This window comes from Carica papaya, chromosome 5, assembly GCF_054855325.1.
Source record: "Carica papaya isolate Zhongbai chromosome 5, ASM5485532v1, whole genome shotgun sequence".
In the NCBI taxonomy this organism is placed as follows: domain Eukaryota; kingdom Viridiplantae; phylum Streptophyta; class Magnoliopsida; order Brassicales; family Caricaceae; genus Carica; species Carica papaya.
This window is the reverse complement of record NC_142313.1, coordinates 28,550,605-28,571,734: the sequence shown is the minus strand read 5'-3', so window position 1 is coordinate 28,571,734 and position 21,130 is coordinate 28,550,605. Positions and strand designations below refer to the sequence as shown.

The window sequence follows — 21,130 nt, the reverse complement described above, 5'->3', positions numbered from 1 at the left end:
GTCGAACGACCCATCTGAAAAAAAATTGTTGCGATACGAGGACTTCCCAAGAGGTCACCCATCCGAGTACTACTCTCGCCCAAGCACACTTACCTGCAGAGTTCTGATGGGATCCGGTGCATTAATGCTTGTATGATACCACTTGTTTAATTTTGCGCTTCAAATACATACACTCCTTCTCTTTTCTTCTTTCTTCCGTCATTTGTTTCCTTGTGCGTTCACACTTCACCTCTCATTTTCGTTCTAATATCGATTAAAATGCCCCTGCTTCTTGACTCACATTTGCGTATAAGCCAGCGGACCCTAGTTCCAGACGCGCGTAACGTCGAACGACCCGTCTGAAAAAAAATTGGTGCGACACGAGGACTTCACAAGAAAATGGGTGAAATATAAGGACTTCGCAAGAGGTAACCCATGCTAGTACTACTCTCGCCCAAGCACCCTTACCTACGGAGTTCTGATAGAATCCGTTGCATTAGTGCTGGTATGATCGCACCTGTTTCATTTCTTGCTGAAAATACATACACTCCTTCTCCTTCCCTCCCCCTCCCATCAATTGTTTCCTTGTGCGTTCACACTGCACCTCTCCTTCTCGTTCTAATATCGAATAAAATACCCCTGCTTCTTGACTCACAATTGCGTATAAACCAGCGGACCCTAGTTCCAGTCGCGCGTAACGTCGAACGACCCGTCTGAAAAAAAATTGGTGCGACACGAGAACTTCCCAGGAGGTCACCCATCCGAGTACTACTCTCGCCCAAGCACACTTAACTACGGAGTTCTGAGGGGATCCGGTGCATTAGTGCTTGTATTATCGCACCCGTTTAATTTTGCGCTGCAAATACATAAACTCCTTCTCCTTTCTTCCCCCTCCCGTCATTTGTTTCCTTGTGCGTGCGCACTACACCTCCCATGCTCGTTCTAATATCGATTAAAATGCCCCTGATTCTTGACTCACATTTGCGTATAAACCAGTGGACCATAGTTCCCGTCGCGCGTAACGTCGAACGACCCATCTGAAAAAAAATTGTTGCAATACGAGGACTTCCCAAGAGGTCATCCATCCGAGTACTACTCTCGCCCAAGCACGCTTAACTGCATAGTTCTGATGGGATCCAGTGCATTAGTGCTGGTATGATGCCACTTGTTTAATTTTGCACTTCAAATACTTACACTCCTTCTCTTTTCTTCCTCCTCCTGTCATTTGTTTCCTTGTGCGTGCGCACTGCACCTCCCGTACTCGTTCTAATATCAAGTAAAATGCCACAGCGCCGTGACTCACATTTGCGAATAAACATGCGGACCATAAATCAAGTTCCGCGTAATGTCGCAAGAATCATCTGCAAAAAGATGGGTGCAACACGAGGACCTCCCAAGAAAATGGGTGAAATATAAGGACTTCGGAGGAGGTCACCCATCCGAGTACTTTTCTCGCCCAAGCACCCTTAACTGCGGAGTTCTGATAGAATCCGTTGCATTAGTGCTGGTATGATCCATCATGTTTCATTCTGCACTGCAAATACATACACTCTTTCTCCTCCCATCCACCTTCCCGTCATTTGTTTCCTTGTGCGTGCACTCTGCATCTCTCTTTCCCGTTCTAATATCAAGTAATATGCCCCGGCACCGTGACTCACCTTTGCAAATGAACCAGCGGTTTATAATTCCATTCGCGCGTAACGTCGAACAACCCATCCAAAAAAAAATAGGTGCAACACGATGGCTTCCCAGGTGGTCACCATTCCGAGTACTACTCTCGCCCAAACACACTTAACTGCGGAGTTCTGATGGGATCCGGGGCTTTAGTGCTGCTATGATCGCACCTCTTTACTTTTGCGCTGCAAATACATACACTCCTCCTTTCTTCCCCCTCCCGTCATTTGTTTCCTTGTGCGTTCACACTTCACCTCTCATTCTCGTTCTAATATCGATTAAAATGCCCATGCTTCTTGACTCACATTTGCGTATAAACCAGCGGACCCTAGTTCCAGACGCGCGTAACGTCGAACGACCAATCTGAAAAAAAATTTGTGCGACACGAGGACTTCCCAGGAGGTCAACCTTCCGAGTACTAATCTCGCCCAAGCACACTTAACTGTGGAGTTCTGTTGGGATCCGGGGCTTTAGTGCTGGTATGATCGCACTTGTTTAGTTTCGCGCTGCAAATACATACACGCCTTCTCTTTTCCTCCCCCTCCCGTCATTTGTTTCCTTGTGCGTGCGCGCTGCACCTCCCGTTCTCGTTCTAATATCAAGTAAAATGCTACAGCGCCGTGACTCACATTTGCGAATAAACCTGAGGACCATAATTCAAGTCGCGCGTAACGTCGAAAGAATCATCTACAAAAAAATGGGTGCAACACGAGGACTTCACAAGAAAATGGGTGAAATATAAGGACTTGGCAGGAGGTAACCCATGCTATTACTACTCTCGCCCAAGCACCCTTACCTACGGAGTTCTGATAGAATCCGTTGCATTAGTACTGGTATGATCGCACTTGTTTCATTATGCGCTGCAAATACATATACTTTTTTCCTTCCCTCCCCCTCCCATCAAATGTTTCCTTGTGTGTTCACACTGCACCTCTCATTCTCGTTCTAAAATCGATTAAAATGCCCCTACTTCTTGACTCACATTTGTATATAAACCAGCGGACCCTAGTTCCAGTCGGGCGTAACGTCGAACGACCCGCCTGAAAAAAAAATTGGTGCGGAACGAGGACTTCCCAAGAGGTCACCCATCCGAGTACTACTCTCGCCCAAACACACTTAACTGCGGAGTTCTGATGGGATCCGGTGCATTAGTGCCGGTATGATCGCACCTGTTTAATTTCACGCTGCAAATACATAAACTCCTTCTCCTTTCTTCCCCCTCCCGTCATTTGTTTCCTTGTGCGTGCGCACTGTACCTCTCGTTCTCGTTCAAATATCAAGTAAAATGCCACGGCGCCGTGACTCACATTTGCGAATAAATCTGCGGACCATAATTAAAGTCGCGCGTAACGTCGAACGGCACATCTGAAAAAAAAAAATGGGTGCAACACGAGAACTTCCCACGAGGTAACCCATCATTGTACTACTTTCGCCAAAGCACACTTAACTGCGGAGTTCTGATGGGATCCGATGCATTTGTGCTGGTATGATCGCACCTGTTTAATTTCGCGCTGCAAATACATACACTCATTCCCCTTTCTTCCCCCTCCCGTCATTTGTTTCCTTTTGCGTGCGCACTGCACCTCCCGTTCTCGTTCTAATATCAAGTAAAATGCCACGGTGCCGTGACTCACATTTGCGAATAAACCTGAGGACCATAATTCAAGTCCCGCGTAACGTCGAAAGAATCATCTGCAAAAAAATGGGTGCAACACGAGGACTTCACAAGAAAATGGGTGAAATATAAGGACTTCGCAGGAGGTAACCCATGCTAGTACTACTCTCGCCCAAGCACCCTTACCTACGGAGTTCTGATAGAATCCGTTGCATTAGTGCTGGTATGATCGCACCTGTTTCATTTCGTGCTGAAAATACATACACTCCTTCTCCTTCCCTCCCCCTCCCATCAATTGTTTCCTTGTGCGTTCACACTGCACCTCTCCTTCTCGTTCTAATATCGAATAAAATACCCCTGCTTCTTGACTCACAATTGCGTATAAACCAGCGGACCCTAGTTCCAGTCGCGCGTAACGTCGAACGACCCGTCTGAAAAAAAATTGGTGCGACACGAGAACTTCCCAGGAGGTCACCCATCCGAGTACTACTCTCGCCCAAGCACACTTAACTACGGAGTTCTGAGGGGATCCGGTGCATTAGTGCTTGTATTATCGCACCCGTTTAATTTTGCGCTGCAAATACATAAACTCCTTCTCCTTTCTTCCCCCTCCCGTCATTTGTTTCCTTGTGCGTGCGCACTACACCTCCCATGCTCGTTCTAATATCGATTAAAATGCCCCTGATTCTTGACTCACATTTGCGTATAAACCAGTGGACCATAGTTCCCGTCGCGCGTAACGTCGAACGACCCATCTGAAAAAAAATTGTTGCAATACGAGGACTTCCCAAGAGGTCATCCATCCGAGTACTACTCTCGCCCAAGCACGCTTAACTGCATAGTTCTGATGGGATCCAGTGCATTAGTGCTGGTATGATGCCACTTGTTTAATTTTGCACTTCAAATACTTACACTCCTTCTCTTTTCTTCCTCCTCCTGTCATTTGTTTCCTTGTGCGTGCGCACTGCACCTCCCGTACTCGTTCTAATATCAAGTAAAATGCCACAGCGCCGTGACTCACATTTGCGAATAAACATGCGGACCATAAATCAAGTTCCGCGTAATGTCAAAAGAATCATCTGCAAAAAGATGGGTGCAACACGAGGACCTCCCAAGAAAATGGGTGAAATATAAGGACTTCGGAGGAGGTCACCCATCCGAGTACTTTTCTCGCCCAAGCACCCTTAACTGCTGAGTTCTGATAGAATCCGTTGCATTAGTGCTGGTATGATCCATCATGTTTCATTCTGCACTGCAAATACATACACTCTTTCTCCTCCCATCCACCTTCCCGTCATTTGTTTCCTTGTGCGTGCACTCTGCATCTCTCTTTCCCGTTCTAATATCAAGTAATATGCTCCGGCACCGTGACTCACCTTTGCAAATGAACCAGCGGTTTATAATTCCATTCGCGCGTAACGTCGAACAACCCATCCAAAAAAAAATAGGTGCAACACGATGGCTTCCCAGGTGGTCACCATTCCGAGTACTACTCTCGCCCAAACACACTTAACTGCGGAGTTCTGATGGGATCCGGGGCTTTAGTGCTGCTATGATCGCACCTCTTTACTTTTGCGCTGCAAATACATACACTCCTCCTTTCTTCCCCCTCCCGTCATTTGTTTCCTTGTGCGTTCACACTTCACCTCTCATTCTCGTTCTAATATCGATTAAAATGCCCATGCTTCTTGACTCACATTTGCGTATAAACCAGCGGACCCTAGTTCCAGACGCGCGTAACGTCGAACGACCAATCTGAAAAAAAATTTGTGCGACACGAGGACTTCCCAGGAGGTCAACCTTCCGAGTACTAATCTCGCCCAAGCACACTTAACTGTGGAGTTCTGTTGGGATCCGGGGCTTTAGTGCTGGTATGATCGCACTTGTTTAGTTTCGCGCTGTAAATACATACACGCCTTCTCTTTTCCTCCCCCTCCCGTCATTTGTTTCCTTGTGCGTGCGCGCTGCACCTCCCGTTCTCGTTCTAATATCAAGTAAAATGCTACAGCGCCGTGACTCACATTTGCGAATAAACCTGAGGACCATAATTCAAGTCGCGCGTAACGTCGAAAGAATCATCTACAAAAAAATGGGTGCAACACGAGGACTTCACAAGAAAATGGGTGAAATATAAGGACTTGGCAGGAGGTAACCCATGCTATTACTACTCTCGCCCAAGCACCCTTACCTACGGAGTTCTGATAGAATCCGTTGCATTAGTACTGGTATGATCGCACTTGTTTCATTATGCGCTGCAAATACATACACTTTTTTCCTTCCCTCCCCCTCCCATCAAATGTTTCCTTGTGTGTTCACACTGCACCTCTCCTTCTCGTTCTAAAATCGATTAAAATGCCCCTACTTCTTGACTCACATTTGTATATAAACCAGCGGACCCTAGTTCCAGTCGGGCGTAACGTCGAACGACCCGCCTGAAAAAAAAATTGGTGCGGAACGAGGACTTCCCAAGAGGTCACCCATCCGAGTACTACTCTCGCCCAAACACACTTAACTGCGGAGTTCTGATGGGATCCGGTGCAATAGTGCCGGTATGATCGCACATGTTTAATTTCACGCTACAAATACATAAACTCCTTCTCCTTTCTTCCCCCTCCCGTCATTTGTTTCCTTGTGCGTGCGCACTGTACCTCTCGTTCTCGTTCAAATATCAAGTAAAATGCCACGGCGCCGTGACTCACATTTGCGAATAAATCTGCGGACCATAATTAAAGTCGCGCGTAACGTCGAACGGCACATCTGAAAAAAAAAATGGGTGCAACACGAGAACTTCCCACGAGGTAACCCATCATTGTACTACTTTCGCCAAAGCACACTTAACTGCGGAGTTCTGATGGGATCCGATGCATTTGTGCTGGTATGATCGCACCTGTTTAATTTCGCGCTGCAAATACATACACTCATTCCCCTTTCTTCCCCCTCCCGTCATTTGTTTCCTTTTGCGTGCGCACTGCACCTCCCGTTCTCGTTCTAATATCAAGTAAAATGCCACGGTGCCGTGACTCACATTTGCGAATAAACCTGAGGACCATAATTCAAGTCCCGCGTAACGTCGAAAGAATCATCTGCAAAAAAATGGGTGCAACACGAGGACTTCACAAGAAAATAGGTGAAATATAAGGACTTCGCAGGAGGTAACCCATGCTAGTACTACTCTCCCCCAAGCACCCTTACCTACGGAGTTCTGATAGAATCCGTTGCATTAGTGCTCGTATGATCGTACCTGTTTCATTTCGTGCTGAAAATACATACACTCCTTCTCCTTCCCTCCCCCTCCCATCAATTGTTTCCTTGTGCGTTCACACTGCACCTCTCCTTCTCGTTCTAATATCGATTAAAATGCCCCTGCTTCTTGACTCACATTTGCGTATAAACCAGTGGACCCTAGTTCCAGTCGCGCGTAACGTCGAACGACCAGTCTGAAAAAAATTTGGTGCGACACGAGGACTTCCCAGGAGGTCACCCATCCGAGTACTACTCTCGCCCAAGCACATTTCACTACGGAGTTCTGATGGGATCCGGGGCTTTAGTGCTGGTATGATCGCACCTGTTTAATTTTGCGCTGCAAATACATACACTCCTTCTCCTTTCTTCCCCCTCCCGTCATTTGTTTCCTTGTGCGTTAACATTTCACCTTTCATTCTCGTTCTAATATCGATTAAAATGCCCCTGCTTGTTGACTCACATTTGCGTATAAACCAGCGGACCCTAGTTCCAGACGCGCGTAACGCCGAACGACCCGTCTGAAAAAAAATTGGTGCGACACGAGGACTTCCCAGGAGGTCACACATCCGAGTACTAATCTCACCCAAGCACACTTAACTGCGGAGTTCTGATGGGATCCGATGCAAGAGTGCTAGTATGATCGAACATATTTAATTTTGCGCTGCAAATAGATAAACTCCTTCTCCTTTCTTCCCCCTCCTGTCATTTGTTTCCTTGTGCATGCGCACTGCACCTCCCGTTCTCGTTCTAATATCAAGTAAAATGCAACGGCGCCGTGACTCACATTTGCGAATAAACCTGAGGACCATAATTCAAGTCGCGCGTAACGTCGAAAGAATCATCTGCAAAAAAATGGGTGCAACACGAGGACTTCACAAGAAAATGGGTGAAATATAAGGACTTCGCAGGAGGTAACCCATGCTAGTACTACTCTCGCCCAAGCACCCTTACCTACGGAGTTCTGATACAATTCGTTAAAATGCCCCTGCTTCTTGACTCACATTTACGTATAAACCAGCGGACCCTAGTTCCAGTCGCGCGTAAAGTCGAACGACCTATCTGAAAAAAAATTGTTGCGATACGAGGACTTCCCAGGAGGTCACCCATCCGAGTACTAATCTCGCCCAAACACACTTCACTGCGGAGTTCTGATGGGATTCGGTGCAATAGTGCTGGTATGATCGCACCCGTTTAATTTTGCGCTGCAAATACATAAACTCATTTCCCTTTCTTCCCCCTCCCGTCATTTGTTTCCTTGTGCGTGCGAACTGTACCTCCCGTGCTCGTTCTAATATCAAGTAAAATGCTACGGTGTCGTGACTCACATTTGTGAATAAACTTGAGGACCATAATTCAAGTCACACGTATCGTCGAAAGAATCATCTGCAAAAAAATGGGTGAAACACGAGGACTTCCTAAGAAAATGGGTGAAATATAAGGACTTCGCAGGAGATCACCCATGCTAGTGCTACTCTCGCCCAAACACCCTTAACTTGCGGAGTTCTGATAGAACCCGTTGCATTGGTGCTGGTATGATTGCTCATGTTTCATTCTGCGCTGCAAATACATACACTTTTTCTCCCTCCATCCCCCCTCCCTTCATTTGTTTCCTTGTGCATACACTCTGCATCTCTCCTTCTCGTTCTAATATCAAGTAATATGCCCCGGCACCGTGACTCACCTTTGCAAATGAACTAGCGGTTTATAATTCCATTCGCGCGTAACGTCGAACAACCCATCCGAAAAAAAATATGTGCAACACGAGGGCTTCCTAGGTGGTCACCCATCCAAGTACTACTCTTGCCCAGGCACACTTAACTGCGGAGTTCTGATGGGATCCGGAGCTTTAGTGCTGGTATGATCGCACCTGTTTAATTTCGCGCTATAAATACACACACTCCTTCTCCTTTCTTCCCCCTCCCGTCATTTGTTTCCTTGTGCGTTCACACTTCACCTCTCATTCTCGTTCTAATATCGATTAAAATGCCCCTACTTCTTGACTCACATTTATGTATAAACCAGACGCGCATACCGTCGAACGACCCGTCTGAAAAAAAATTGGTGCGACACGAGGACTTCCCAGGAGGTCACCCATCCAAGTACTAATCTCGCCCAAGCACACTTCACTGCGGAGTTCTGATGGGATCCGATGCATTAGTGCTGGTATGATCGCACCAGTTTAATTTCGCGCTGCAAATACATAAACTCATTCCCCTCTCGTTCTCGTTCTAATATAAAGTAAAATGCTACAGCGCCGTGAATCACATTTGCGAATAAACCTGAGGACCATAATTCAAGTCGCGCGTAACGTCGAAAGAATCATCTGCAAAAAAATGGGTGCAACACGATGACTTCACAAGAAAATGGGTGAAATATCAGGACTTCGCAGGAGGTAACCCATGCTAGTACTACTCTCGCCCAAGCACCCTTACCTACGGAGTTCTGATACAATCCGTTGCATTAGTGCTGGTATGATTGCACCTGTTTCATTTCGTGCTGAAAATACATACACTCCTTCTCCTTCCCTCCCCCTCCCATCAATTGTTTCCTTGTGCGTTCACACTGCACCTCTCCTTCTCGTTCTAATATCGATTAAAATGCCCCTGCTTCTTGACTCACAATTGCGTATAAACCAGCGGACCCCAGTTCCAGTCGCGCGTAACGTTGAACGACCCGTCTGAAAAAAAATTGGTGCGACACGAGGACTTCCCCTTTCTTCCCCCTCCCGTCATTTGTCTCCTTATGCGTGCGCACTGCACCTCCCGTGCTCGTTCTAATATAAAGTAAAATGCTACGGTTCCGTGACTCACAGTTGCGAATAAACCTGAGGACCATAATTCAAGTCGCGCGTATCGTCGAAAGAATCATCTGCAAAAAAATGGGTGCAACACGAGGACTTCCTAAGAAAATGGGTGAAATATAAGTACTTCGCAAGAGGTCACCCATCCTAGTGCTACTCTCGCCCAAGGACCCTTAACTTGCGGAGTTCTGATAGAATCCGTTGCATTGGTGCTTGTATGATTGCTCATGTTTCATTCTGCGCTGCAAATACATACACTTTTTCTCCCTCCATCCCCCCTCTCGTCATTTGTTTCCTTGTGCGTGCACTCTGCATCTCTCCTTCTAGATCTAATATCGATTAAAATGCCCCTGCTTCTTGACTCACATTTGCGTATAAACCAGTGGACCCTAGTTTCAGTCGCGCGTAACGTCGAACGACCCTTATGAAAAAAAAAATTAGTGCAACACAAGAACTTCCCAGGAGGTCACCCATCTAAGTACTACTCTCGCCCAAGCACACTTAACTGCGGAGTTCTGATGGGATCCGGTGCATTAGTGCTGGTATGATCACACCTGTTTAATATTGCACTGCAAATACATAAACTCCTCCTTTCTTCTCCCTCCTGTCATTTGTTTCCTTGTGCGTGCGCACTGCACCTCTCGTTCTTATTCAAATATCAAGTAAAATTCCACGGCGCCGTGACTCACATTTGCGAATAAATCTGCGGACCATAATTAAAGTCGCGCGTAACGTCGAACGACACATCTGAAAAAAAGAAAAAGGGTGCAACACGAGAACTTCCCAGGAGGTAACCCATCATTGTACTACTTTCGTCAAAGCACACTTAACTGCGGAGTTCTGATGGGATCCGGTGCATTTGTGCTGGTGTGACTGCACCTGTTTAATTTCGTGCTGAAAATACATACACTCCTTCTTCCCTCCCACCCTCCCATCATTTGTTTCTTTGTGCGTTCACACTGCACCTCTCCTTCTCGTTCTAATATCGATTAAAATGCCCCTGATTCTTGACTCATATTTGCGTATAAACCAACGGACCATAGTTCCAGCCGCACGTAACGTCGAACGACCCATCTGAAAAAAAAAATTTTGCGATACGAGGACTTCCCAAGAGGTCACCCATCCGAGTACTACTCTCGCCCAAGCACACTTAACTGCAGAGTTATGATGGGATCAAGTGCATTAGTGCTGGTATGATGCCACTTATTTAATTTTGCGCTTCAAATACATACGCTCCTTCTCTTTTCTTCCTCCTCCCGTCATTTGTTTCCTTGTGCGTGCGCACTACACTTCCCGTACTCGTTCTAATATCAGGTAAAATGCCATGGTGCCGTGACTCACATTGGCGAAAAAACCTGCGGACCATAAACTAAGTCGCGCGTAACGTCGCAAGAATCATCTGCAAAAAGATGGGTGCAACACGAGGACCTCCCAAGAAAATGGGTGAAATATAAGGACTTCGCAGGAGGTCACCCATCCGAGTACTTTTCTCGCCCAAGCACCCTTAACTGCGGAGTTCTGATAGAATCCGTTGCATTAGTGCTGGTATCATCCCCCATGTTTCATTCTGCACTGCAAATACATACACTATTTCTCCTCCCATCCCCCCTCCCGTCATTTGTTTCCTTGTGCGTGCACGCTGCATCTCTCTTTCTCGTTCTAATATCAAGTAATATGCCCCGGCACCGTGACTCACCTTTGCAAATGAACCAGCGGTTTATAATTCCATTCGCGCGTAACGTCGAACAACCCATCCGAAAAAAATTGGTGCAACACGAGGGCTTCCTAAGTTGTCACCCATCCGAGTACTACTCCCGCCCAAGCACACTTAACTGCGGTGTTCTGATGGGATCAGGAGTTTTAGTGCTGGTACGATCGCACCTGTTTAATTTCACGCTTCAAATACATACACTCCTTCTCCTTTCTTCCCCCTCCCGTCATTTGTTTCCTTGTGCGTTCACACTTCACCTCTCATTCTCGTTCTAATATCGATTAAAATGCCCCTGCTTCTTGACTCACATTTGCGTATAAACCAGCGGACCCTATTTCCAGACGTGCGTAACGTCGAACGACTAGTCTGAAAAAAAATTAGTGCGACAAGAGGACTTCCCAAGAGGTCACCCATCCGAGTACTAATCTCGCCCAAACACACTTCACTGCGGAGTTCTGATGGGATCCGGTGCAATAGTGCTGGTATGATCGCACCCGTTTAATTTTGCACTGCAAATACATAAACCCATTCCCCTTTCTTCCCCCTCCCGTCATTTGTTTCCTTGTGCGTGCGCACTGCACCTCCCTTTCTCGCTCTAATATCAAGTAAAATACTACGATGCCGTGACTCACATTTGCGAATAGACCTGAGGACCATAAATCAAGTCGCGCGTAACGTCGTAAGAATCATCTTCAAAAAGATGGGTGCAACACGAGGACCTCCCAAGAAAATGGGTGAAATATAAGGACTTCGCAGGAGGTCACCCATCCGAGTACTTTTCTCGCCCAAGCACCCTTAACTGCGGAGTTCTGATAGAATCCGTTGCATTAGTGCTGGTATGATCCCTCATGTTTGATTCTGCACTGCAAATACATAAATTATTTCTCCTCCCATCCCCCCTCCCGTCATTTGTTTCCTTGTGCGTGCACTCTGCATATCTCATTCTCGTTCTAATATCAAGTAATATGCCCCGGCACCGTGACTCACCTTTGCAAATGAACCAGCGGTTTATAATTCCATTCGCGCGTAACGTCGAACAACGCATCAGAAAAAAAATTGGTGCAACACGAGGGCTTCCCAAGTGGTCACCCATCCGAGTACTACTCCCGCCCAAGCACACTTAACTGCGGAGTGTTGGTATGATCGCACCTGTTTAATTTCACGCTTCAAATACATACACGCCTTCTCCTTTCTTCCCCCTCCCGTCATTTGTTTCCTTCTGCGTTCACACTTCACCTCTCATTCTCGTTCTAATATCGATTAAAATGCCGCTGCTTCTTGACTCACATTTGCGTATAAACCAGCGGACCCTAGTTCCAGACGTGCGTAACGTCGAACGACCCGTCTGAAAAAAAATTGGTGCGACACGAGAACTTCCCAAGAGGTCACCCATCCGAGTACTAATCTCGCCCAAGCACACTTCACTGTGGAGTTCTGATGGGATCCGGTGCAATAGTGCTGGTATGATCGCACCCGTTTAATTTTGCACTACAAATACATAAACTCATTCCCCTTTCTTCCCCCTCCCGTCATTTGTTTCCTTGTGCGTGCGCACTGCACCTCCCGTTCTCGTTCAAATATCAAGTAAAATGCCACGGCGCCGTGACTCACATTTGCGAATAAATCTGCGGAACATAATTAAAGTCGCGCGTAACGTCGAACGGCACATCTGAAAAAAAGAAAATGGGTGCAACACGAGAACTTCCCAGGAGGTAACCCATCATTGTACTACTTTCGTCAAAGCACACTTAACTGCGGAGTTCTGATGGGATCCGGTGCATTTGTGCTGGAGTGAGCGCACCTGTTTAATTTCGGGCTGAAAATACATACACTCCTTCTTCCCTCCCCCCCTCCCATCATTTGTTTCCTTGTGCATTCACACTGCACCTCTCATTCTCGTTCTAATATCGATTAAAATGCCCCAGATTCTTGACTCACATTTGCGTATAAACCAGCGGATTATAGTTCCAGTCGCACGTAACGTCGAACGACCCGTGTAAAAAAAAATTGGTGCGACACGAGGACTTCCCATGAGGTCACCCATCCGAGTACTACTCTCGCCCAAGCACACTTAACTGCAGAGTTCTGATGGGATCCGGGGCATTAGTGCTGGTATGACCGCACCCGTTTAATTCCGGGCTGAAAATACATACACACCTTCTTCCCTCCCCCCCACCCATCATTTGTTTCCTTGTGCATTCACACTTCACCTCTCATTCTCGTTCTAATATCGATTAAAATGCCCCAGATTCTTGACTCACATTTGCGTATAAACCAGTGGATTATAGTTTCAGTCGCACGTAACGTCGAACGACCCGTGTAAAAAAAAATTGGTGCGACACGAGGACTTCCAAAGAGGTCACCCATCCGAGTACTACTCTCGCCCAAGCACACTTAACTGCAGAGTTCTGATGGGATCCGGGGCATTAGTGCTGGTATGACCGCACCCGTTTAATTCCGTGCTGCAAATACATAAACTCCTCCATTCTTCCCCCTCCCGTCATTTGTTTCCTTGTGCGTGCGCACTGCACCTCTCGTTCTCATTCAAATATCAAGTAAAATTCCACGGCGCCGTGACTCACATTTGCGAATAAATCTGCGGTCCATAATTAAAGTCGCGCGTAACGTCGAACGGCTCATCTTAAAAAATGAAAATGGGTGCAACACGAGAACTTCCCAGGAGGTAACCCATCATTGTACTACTTTTGCCAAAGCACACTTAACTGCGGAGTTCTGATGGGATCCGGTGCATTTGTGCTGGTGTGACCGCACCTGTTTAATTTCGTGCTGAAAATACATACACTCCTTCTTTCCTCCCCCCTCCCATCATTTGTTTCCTTGTGCGTTCACACTGCACCTCTCCTTCTTGTTCTAATATCGATTAAAATGCCCCTGATTCTTGACTCACATTTGCGTATAAACCAGCGGACCATAGTTCCAGTCGCGCCTAACGTCGAACGACCCATCTGAAAAAAAATTATTGGGATACGAGGACTTCCCAGGAAGTCACCCATCCGAGTACTACTCTCGCCCAAGCACACTTAACTGCAGAGTTATGATGGGATCAAGTGTAGTAGTGCTGGTATGATGCCACTTGTTAAATTTTGCGCTTCAAATACATACACTCATTCTCGTTTCTTCCTCATCCCGTCATTTGTTTCCTTGTGCGTGCGCACTGCACCTCCCGTACTCGTTCTAATATCAAGTAAAATGCCACGGCGCCGTGACTCACATTTGCGAATAAACTTGCGGACCATAAATCAAGTCGCGCATAACGTCGAAAGAATCATCTACAAAAAGACGGGTGCAACACGAGGACCTCCCAAGAAAATGGGTGAAATATAAGGACTTTGCAGGAGGTCACCCATCCAAGTACTTTTTTCGCCCAAGCACCCTTAACTGCGGAGTTCTGATAGAATCCGTTGCATTAGTGCTGGTATGATCCCTCATGTTTAATTCTGCGCTGCAAATACACACACTCTTTCTCCTCCCATCCCCCCTCCCGTCATTTGTTTCCTTGTGCGTGCACTCTGCATCTCTCTTTCTCATTCTAATATCAAGTAATATGCCCCGGCACCGTGACTCACCTTTGCAAATGAACCAGCGGTTTATAATTCCATTCGCGCGTAACTTCGAACAACCCATCAGAAAAAAAATTGGTGCAACACGAGGGCTTCCCAAGTGGTCACCCATCCGAGTACTACTCCCGCCCAAGCACACTTAACTGCGGAGTTCTGATGGGATCGGGAGCTTTAGTGTTGGTATGATCGCACCTGTTTAATTTCACGCTTCAAATACATACACGCCTTCTCCTTTCTTCCCCCTCCCGTCATTTGTTTCCTTTTGCGTTCACACTTCACCTCTCATTCTCGTTCTAATATCGATTAAAATGCCGCTGCTTCTTGACTCACATTTGCGTATAAACCAGCGGACCCTAGTTCCAGACGTGCGTAACGTCGAACGACCCGTCTGAAAAAAAATTGGTGCGACACGAGAACTTCCCAAGAGGTCACCCATCCGAGTACTAATCTCGCCCAAGCACACTTCACTGTGGAGTTCTGATGGGATCCGGTGCAATAGTGCTGGTATGATCGCACCCGTTTAATTTTACACTACAAATACATAAACTCATTCCCCTTTCTTCCCCCTCCCGTCATTTGTTTCCTTGTGCGTGCGCACTGCACTTCCCGTGCTCGTTCTAATATCAAGTAAAATGCTACGGTGTCGTGACTCACATTTGCGAATAAACCTGAGGACCATAATTCAAGTCGCACGTATCGTCGAAAGAATCATCTGCAAAAAAATGGGTGCAACACGAGGACTTCCTGAGAAAATGGGTAAAATATAAGGACTTCGCAGGAGGTCACCCATCCTAGTGCTACTCTCGCCCAAGCACCCTTAACTTGCAGAGTTCTAATAGAATCCGTTGCATTGGTGCTGGTATGATTGCTCATGTTTCATTATGCGCTGCAAATACATACACTTTTTCTCCCTCCATCCCTCCTCCCGTCATTTGTTTCCTTGTGCGTGCACTCTGCATCTCTCCTTCTCGTTCTAATATCGATTAAAATGCCCCTGCTTCTTGACTCACATTTGCGTATAAACCAGTGGACCCTAGTTCCAGTCGTGCGTAACGTCGAACGACCCGTCTGAAAAAAAAATTAGTGCGACACGAGGACTTCCCAGGAGGCCACCCATCCGAGTACTACTCTCGCCCAAGCACACTTAACTACGGAGTTCTGATGGGATCCGGTGCATTAGTGCTGGTATGATCGCACCTGTTTAATTTCGCGCTGCAAATAGAAAAACTCCTTCTCCTTTCTTCCCCCTCCCGTCATTTGTTTCCTTGTGCGTGCGCACTGCACCTCTCGTTCTCGTTCAAATATCAATTAAAATGCCACGGCGCCGTGACTCACATTTGCGAATAAATCTGCGGACCATAATTAAAGTCGCGCGTAACGTCGAACGACACATCTGAAAAAAAAAATGGGTGCAATACGAGAACATCCCAGGAGGTAACCCATCATTGTACTACTTTCGCCAAAGCACACTTAACTGCGGAGTTCTGATGGGATCCGGTGCATTTGTGCTGGTGTGACCGCACCTGTTTAATTTCGTGCTGAAAATACATACACTCCTTCTTCCCTCCCCCCCTCCCATCATTTGTTTCCTTGTGCGTTCACATTGCATCTCTCATTCTCGTTTTAATATCGATTAAAATGCCCCTAATTCTTGACTCACATTTGCGTATAAACCAGCGGACCATAGTTCCAGTCGCGCGTAACGTCGAACGACCCATCTGAAAAAAAATTGTTGCGATACGAGGACTTCCGAAGAGGTCACCCATCCGAGTACTACTCTTGCCCAAGCACGCTTAACTGCAGAGTTCTGATGGGATCCAGTGCATTAGTGCAGGTATGATGCCACTTGTTTAATTTTGCGCTTCAAATACATACACTCCCTCTCTTTTCTTCCTCCTCCCGTCATTTGTTTCCTTGTGCGTATGCACTGCACCTCCCGTACTCATTCTAATATCAAGTGAAATGCCACGGCGCCGTGACTCACATTTGCGAATAAACCTGCGGACCATAAATCAAATCGCGCGTAACATCGAAAGAATCATCTGCAAAAAGATGGGTGCAACACGAGGACCTCCCAAGAAAATGGGTGAAATATAAGGACTTCGCAGGAGGTCACCCATCCGAGTACTTTTCTCGCCCAAACACCCTTAATTGCGGAGTTCTGATAGAATCCGTTGCATTAGTGCTGGTATGATCCCTCATGTTTGATTCTGCACTGCAAATACATACACTCTTTCTCCTTCCAACCCCCCTCCTGTCATTTGTTTCCTTGTGCGTGCACTCTGCATCTCTCTTTCTCCTTCTAATAGCAAGTAATATGCCCCGGCACCGTGACTCACCTTTGCAAATGAACCAGCGGTTTATAATTCCATTCGTGCGTAACGTCGAACAACCCATCCGAAAAAAAATAGGTGTAACACGAGGACTTCCCATGTGGTCACCCATCCGAGTACTACTCTCGCCCAAGCACACTTAACTGCGGAGTTCTGATGGGATCCGGGGCTTTAGTGCTGGTATGATCGCACCTCTTTAATTTCGCGCTGCAAATACATACACTCCTCCTTTCTTCCCCCTCCCGTCATTTGTTTCCTTGTGCGTTCACACTTCACCTCTCATTCTCGTTCTAATATCGATTAAAATGCCCCTGCTTCTTGACTCACATTTGCGTATAAACCAGAAGACCCTAGTTCCGGACGCGCGTAACGTCGAACGACCAGTCTGAAAAAAAATTGGTGCAACACGAGGACTTCCCAGGAGGTCAACCATGCGAGTACTAATCTCGCCCAAGCACACTTAACTGCAGAGTTCTGATGGGATCAGGGGCTTTAGTGCTGGTATGATCGCACCTGTTTAGTTTCGCGCTGCAAATACATACACTCCTTCTCTTTTCTTTCCCCTCCCGTCATTTGTTTCCTTGTGCGTGCGCGCTGCACCTCCCGTTCTCGTTCTAATATCAAGTAAAATGCTACAGCGCCGTGACTCACATTTGCGAATAAACCTGAGGACCATAATTCAAATCGCGCGTAACGTCGAAAGAATCATCTGCAAAAAAATGGGTGCAACACGAGGACTTCACAAGAAAATGGGTGAAATATAAGGACTTCGCAGGAGGTAACCCATGCTAGTACTACTCTCGCCCAAGTACCCTTACCTACGGAGTTATGATAGAATCCGTTGCATTAGTGCTGGTATGATCGCACCTGTTTCATTCTGCGCTGCAAATACAAACACTTTTTCTCCTTCCCTCCCCCTCCCATCAATTGTTTCCTTGTGCGTTCACACTGCACCTCTCCTTCTCGTTCTAATATCGATTAAAATGCCCCTGCTTCTTGACTCACATTTGCGTATAAACCAGCAGACCCTAGTTCCAGTCGCGCGTAACGTCGAACGACCCGTTTGAAAAAAAATTGGTGCGACACGAGGACTTCCTAGGAGGTCGACCATCCGAGTACTAATCTCGCCCAAGCACACTTCACTGCGGAGTTCTGATGGGATCCGGTGCATTAGTGCTGGTATGATCGCACCTGTTTAATTTCGCGCTGCAAATACATAAACTCATTCCCCTTTCTTCCCCCTCCCGTCATTTGTTTCCTTGTGCGTGCGCACTGCACCTCCCGTTCTCGTTCTAATATCAAGTAAAATGCTATAGCGCCATGAATCACATTTGCGAATAAACCTGAGGACCATAATTCAAGTCGTGCGTAACGTCGAAAGAATCATCTGCAAAAAAATGGGTGCAACACGAGGACTTCACAAGAAAATGGGTGAAATATAAGGACTTTGCAGGAGGTAACCCATGCTAGTACTACTCTCGCCCAAGCACCCTTACCTACGGAGTTCTGATAGAATCCGTTGCATTAGTGCTGGTATGATCGCACCTGTTTCATTCTGTGCTGCAAATATAAACACTTTTTCTCCTTCCCTCCCCCTCCCATCAATTGTTTCCTTGTGCGTTCACACTGCACCTTTCCTTCTCGTTCTAATATCGATTAAAATGCCCCTGCTTCTTGACTCACATTTGCGTATAAACCAGTGGACCCTAGTTCCAGTCGCGTGTAACGTCGAACGACCTGTCTGAAAAAAATTGGTGCAACGCGAGGACTTTCGAGGAGGTCACCATCCGAGTACTACTCTCGCCCAAGCACACTTAACTGCGGAGTTCTGATGGGATCCGGTGCATTAGTGCTGGTATGATCGCACCCGTTTAATTCCGCGCTGCAAATACATAAACTCCTTCTCCTTTCTTCCCCCTCCCGTCATTTGTTTCCTTGTGCGTGCGCACTGCACCTCCCGTGCTCGTTCTAATATCAAGTAAAATGCTACGGTGTCGTGACTCACATTTGCAAAAAAACCTGAGGACCATAATTCAAGTCGTGCGTATCGTCGAAAGAATCATCTGCAAAAAAAATGGGTGAAATATAAGGACTTCGCAGGAGGTCACCCATCCTAGTGCTACTCCCGCCCAAGCACCCTTAACTTGCGGATTTCTGATAGAATCTGTTGCATTCGTGCTGGTATGATTGCTCATGTTTCATTCTGCGCTGCAAATACATACACTTTTTCTCCCTCCATCCCCCCTCCTGTCATTTGTTTCCTTGTGCGTGCACTCTGCATCTCTCCTTCTCGTTCTAATATCGATTAAAATGCTCCTGCTTCTTGACTCACATTTGCGTATAAACCAGTGGACCCTAGTTCTAGTCGCACGTAACGTCGAACGACCCGTCTGAAAAAAAAAATTACTGCGGCATGAGGACTTCCCAGGAGGTCACCCATCCGAGTACTACTCTCGCCCAAGAACGCTTAACTGTGAAGTTCTGATGGGGTTCGGTGCATTAGTGCTGGTATGATCGCACCTATTTAATTTTGCGCTGAAAATACATAAAGTCCTTCTCGTTTCTTCCCCCTCCCGTCATTGTTTCCTTGTGCGTGCGCACTGCACCTCTCGTTGTCGTTCAAATATCATGTAAAATGCCACGGCGCCGTGACTCACATTTGCGAATAAATCTGCGGACCATAATTAAAGTCGCGCGTATCGTCGAACGGCACATCTGAAAAAAAGAAAATGGGTGCAACACGAGAACTTCCCAGGAGGTAACCCATCAATTTACTACTTTCGGCAAAGCACACTTAACTGCGGAGTTCTGATGAAATCCGGTGCATTTGTGCTGGTGTGACTGCACCTGTTTAATTTCGTGCTAAAAATACATACACTCCTTCTTCCCTCCCCCCCTCCCATCATTTGTTTCCTTGTGCGTTCACACTGCACCTCTCATTCTCGTTCTAATATCGATTAAAATACCCCTGATTCTTGACTCACATTTGCGTATAAACCAACGGACCATAGTTCCAGTCGCGCGTAACGTCGAACGACCCATCTGAAAAAAAATTGTTGCGATACGAGGACTTCCCAAGAGGTCATCCATCCGAGTACTACTCTCGCCCAAGCACGCTTAACTGCAGAGTTCTGATGGGATCCAGTGCATTAGTGCTGGTATGATGCCACTTGTTTAATTTTGCGCTTCAAATACATACACTCCTTCTCTTTTCTTCCTCCTCCCGTCATTTGTTTCCTTGTTCGTGCACACTGCACCTCCCGTACTCGTTCTAATATCAAGTAAAATGCCACGGCGCCGTGACTCACATTTGCGAATAAACCTGCGGACCATAAATCAAGTCCCGCGTAACGTCGAAAGAATCATCTACAAAAAGATGGGTGCAACACGAGGACCTCCCAAGAAAATGGGTGAAATAAAAGGACTTCGCAGGAGGTCACCCATCCGAGTACTTTTCTCGCCCAAGCACCCTTAACTGCGGAGTTCTGATAGAATCCGTTGCATTAGTGCTGGTATGATCCCTCATGTTTCATTCTGCACTGCAAATACATACACTCTTTCTCCTCCAATCATTTGTTTCCTTGTGCGTTCACACTGCACCTCTCATTCTCGTTCTAATATCGATTAAAATACCCCTGATTCTTGACTCACATTTGCGTATAAACCAACGGACCATAGTTCCAGTCGCGCGTAACGTCGAACGACCCGTCTGAAAAAAAATTAGTGCGACACGAGGACTTCCTAGGAGGTCACCCATCCGAGTACTACTCTCGCCCAAGCACACTTAACTGCGGAGTTCTGATGGGATCTGGTGCATTAGTGCTGGTATGATCGCACCTGTTTAATTTCGCGCTGCAAATACATAAACTCCTTCTCCTTTCTTCCCCCTCCCGTCATTTCTTTCCTTGTGCGTGCGCACTGCACCTCCCGTGCTCGTTCTAATATCAAGTAAAAGGCTACGGTGCGGTGACTCACATTTGCGAATAAACCTGAGGACCATAATTCAAGTCGCGCGTATCGTCGAAAGAATTATCTGCAAAAAAATGGGTGCAACACGAGGACTTCCTAAGAAAATTGGTGAAATATATGGACTTCGCAGGAGGTCACCCATCCTAGTGCTACTCTCGCCCAAGCACCCTTAACTTGCAGAGTTCTGATGGAATCCGTTGCATTGGTGCTAGTATGATTGCTCAT

At 46.7% G+C, this 21,130-nt stretch overlaps 7 non-coding genes and 35 pseudogenes across 7 annotated transcripts; all 42 read right to left on the bottom strand.

Annotated features, from left to right (window-relative positions):
- Positions 1–25: 25 nt before the first annotated feature.
- Positions 26–143, bottom strand: LOC148259151 (5S ribosomal RNA; annotated as a pseudogene).
- Positions 144–703: 560 nt separating this feature from the next.
- LOC148259150 (5S ribosomal RNA) lies at positions 704–822 on the bottom strand (annotated as a pseudogene).
- Positions 823–1,027: 205 nt separating this feature from the next.
- On the bottom strand, positions 1,028–1,145 carry LOC148259149 (5S ribosomal RNA; annotated as a pseudogene).
- A 561-nt stretch (positions 1,146–1,706) lies between these two features.
- Positions 1,707–1,825, bottom strand: LOC148259148 (5S ribosomal RNA; annotated as a pseudogene).
- Positions 1,826–2,027: 202 nt separating this feature from the next.
- On the bottom strand, positions 2,028–2,146 carry LOC148259147 (5S ribosomal RNA; annotated as a pseudogene).
- Positions 2,147–2,705: 559 nt separating this feature from the next.
- LOC148259146 (5S ribosomal RNA) lies at positions 2,706–2,824 on the bottom strand (annotated as a pseudogene).
- A 208-nt stretch (positions 2,825–3,032) lies between these two features.
- On the bottom strand, positions 3,033–3,151 carry LOC148259145 (5S ribosomal RNA; annotated as a pseudogene).
- Positions 3,152–3,710: 559 nt separating this feature from the next.
- On the bottom strand, positions 3,711–3,829 carry LOC148259144 (5S ribosomal RNA; annotated as a pseudogene).
- Positions 3,830–4,034: 205 nt separating this feature from the next.
- On the bottom strand, positions 4,035–4,152 carry LOC148259143 (5S ribosomal RNA; annotated as a pseudogene).
- Positions 4,153–4,713: 561 nt separating this feature from the next.
- Positions 4,714–4,832, bottom strand: LOC148259142 (5S ribosomal RNA; annotated as a pseudogene).
- Positions 4,833–5,034: 202 nt separating this feature from the next.
- Positions 5,035–5,153, bottom strand: LOC148259141 (5S ribosomal RNA; annotated as a pseudogene).
- A 559-nt stretch (positions 5,154–5,712) lies between these two features.
- LOC148259140 (5S ribosomal RNA) lies at positions 5,713–5,831 on the bottom strand (annotated as a pseudogene).
- A 207-nt stretch (positions 5,832–6,038) lies between these two features.
- On the bottom strand, positions 6,039–6,157 carry LOC148259139 (5S ribosomal RNA; annotated as a pseudogene).
- Positions 6,158–6,716: 559 nt separating this feature from the next.
- LOC148259138 (5S ribosomal RNA) lies at positions 6,717–6,835 on the bottom strand. Its single transcript, XR_015820161.1, has one exon. It is a non-coding gene; the product is annotated as a 5S ribosomal RNA (ribosomal RNA).
- A 205-nt stretch (positions 6,836–7,040) lies between these two features.
- On the bottom strand, positions 7,041–7,159 carry LOC148259137 (5S ribosomal RNA; annotated as a pseudogene).
- Positions 7,160–7,581: 422 nt separating this feature from the next.
- On the bottom strand, positions 7,582–7,700 carry LOC148259136 (5S ribosomal RNA; annotated as a pseudogene).
- A 561-nt stretch (positions 7,701–8,261) lies between these two features.
- Positions 8,262–8,380, bottom strand: LOC148259135 (5S ribosomal RNA; annotated as a pseudogene).
- A 189-nt stretch (positions 8,381–8,569) lies between these two features.
- On the bottom strand, positions 8,570–8,688 carry LOC148259134 (5S ribosomal RNA). Its single transcript, XR_015820937.1, has one exon. It is a non-coding gene; the product is annotated as a 5S ribosomal RNA (ribosomal RNA).
- A 1,060-nt stretch (positions 8,689–9,748) lies between these two features.
- LOC148259133 (5S ribosomal RNA) lies at positions 9,749–9,867 on the bottom strand. Its single transcript, XR_015821103.1, has one exon. It is a non-coding gene; the product is annotated as a 5S ribosomal RNA (ribosomal RNA).
- A 206-nt stretch (positions 9,868–10,073) lies between these two features.
- On the bottom strand, positions 10,074–10,192 carry LOC148259132 (5S ribosomal RNA; annotated as a pseudogene).
- A 205-nt stretch (positions 10,193–10,397) lies between these two features.
- On the bottom strand, positions 10,398–10,515 carry LOC148259131 (5S ribosomal RNA; annotated as a pseudogene).
- A 560-nt stretch (positions 10,516–11,075) lies between these two features.
- On the bottom strand, positions 11,076–11,194 carry LOC148259130 (5S ribosomal RNA; annotated as a pseudogene).
- Positions 11,195–11,399: 205 nt separating this feature from the next.
- On the bottom strand, positions 11,400–11,518 carry LOC148259129 (5S ribosomal RNA; annotated as a pseudogene).
- An 860-nt stretch (positions 11,519–12,378) lies between these two features.
- Positions 12,379–12,497, bottom strand: LOC148259128 (5S ribosomal RNA). The gene has a single exon (XR_015820683.1). It is a non-coding gene; the product is annotated as a 5S ribosomal RNA (ribosomal RNA).
- Positions 12,498–12,706: 209 nt separating this feature from the next.
- Positions 12,707–12,825, bottom strand: LOC148259127 (5S ribosomal RNA; annotated as a pseudogene).
- A 204-nt stretch (positions 12,826–13,029) lies between these two features.
- Positions 13,030–13,148, bottom strand: LOC148259126 (5S ribosomal RNA; annotated as a pseudogene).
- A 204-nt stretch (positions 13,149–13,352) lies between these two features.
- On the bottom strand, positions 13,353–13,471 carry LOC148259125 (5S ribosomal RNA; annotated as a pseudogene).
- A 206-nt stretch (positions 13,472–13,677) lies between these two features.
- Positions 13,678–13,796, bottom strand: LOC148259124 (5S ribosomal RNA; annotated as a pseudogene).
- Positions 13,797–13,999: 203 nt separating this feature from the next.
- On the bottom strand, positions 14,000–14,118 carry LOC148259123 (5S ribosomal RNA; annotated as a pseudogene).
- A 560-nt stretch (positions 14,119–14,678) lies between these two features.
- LOC148259122 (5S ribosomal RNA) lies at positions 14,679–14,797 on the bottom strand (annotated as a pseudogene).
- Positions 14,798–15,002: 205 nt separating this feature from the next.
- On the bottom strand, positions 15,003–15,121 carry LOC148259121 (5S ribosomal RNA). Its single transcript, XR_015820681.1, has one exon. It is a non-coding gene; the product is annotated as a 5S ribosomal RNA (ribosomal RNA).
- Positions 15,122–15,683: 562 nt separating this feature from the next.
- On the bottom strand, positions 15,684–15,802 carry LOC148259120 (5S ribosomal RNA). The gene has a single exon (XR_015821171.1). It is a non-coding gene; the product is annotated as a 5S ribosomal RNA (ribosomal RNA).
- A 207-nt stretch (positions 15,803–16,009) lies between these two features.
- On the bottom strand, positions 16,010–16,128 carry LOC148259119 (5S ribosomal RNA; annotated as a pseudogene).
- Positions 16,129–16,332: 204 nt separating this feature from the next.
- Positions 16,333–16,450, bottom strand: LOC148259118 (5S ribosomal RNA; annotated as a pseudogene).
- A 561-nt stretch (positions 16,451–17,011) lies between these two features.
- LOC148259117 (5S ribosomal RNA) lies at positions 17,012–17,130 on the bottom strand. The gene has a single exon (XR_015819902.1). It is a non-coding gene; the product is annotated as a 5S ribosomal RNA (ribosomal RNA).
- A 202-nt stretch (positions 17,131–17,332) lies between these two features.
- Positions 17,333–17,451, bottom strand: LOC148259116 (5S ribosomal RNA; annotated as a pseudogene).
- A 559-nt stretch (positions 17,452–18,010) lies between these two features.
- LOC148259115 (5S ribosomal RNA) lies at positions 18,011–18,129 on the bottom strand (annotated as a pseudogene).
- A 558-nt stretch (positions 18,130–18,687) lies between these two features.
- Positions 18,688–18,805, bottom strand: LOC148259114 (5S ribosomal RNA; annotated as a pseudogene).
- Positions 18,806–19,339: 534 nt separating this feature from the next.
- Positions 19,340–19,458, bottom strand: LOC148259113 (5S ribosomal RNA; annotated as a pseudogene).
- Positions 19,459–19,666: 208 nt separating this feature from the next.
- LOC148259112 (5S ribosomal RNA) lies at positions 19,667–19,785 on the bottom strand (annotated as a pseudogene).
- A 204-nt stretch (positions 19,786–19,989) lies between these two features.
- Positions 19,990–20,107, bottom strand: LOC148259111 (5S ribosomal RNA; annotated as a pseudogene).
- Positions 20,108–20,656: 549 nt separating this feature from the next.
- Positions 20,657–20,775, bottom strand: LOC148259110 (5S ribosomal RNA; annotated as a pseudogene).
- Between the last annotated feature and the right edge of the window lie 355 nt (positions 20,776–21,130).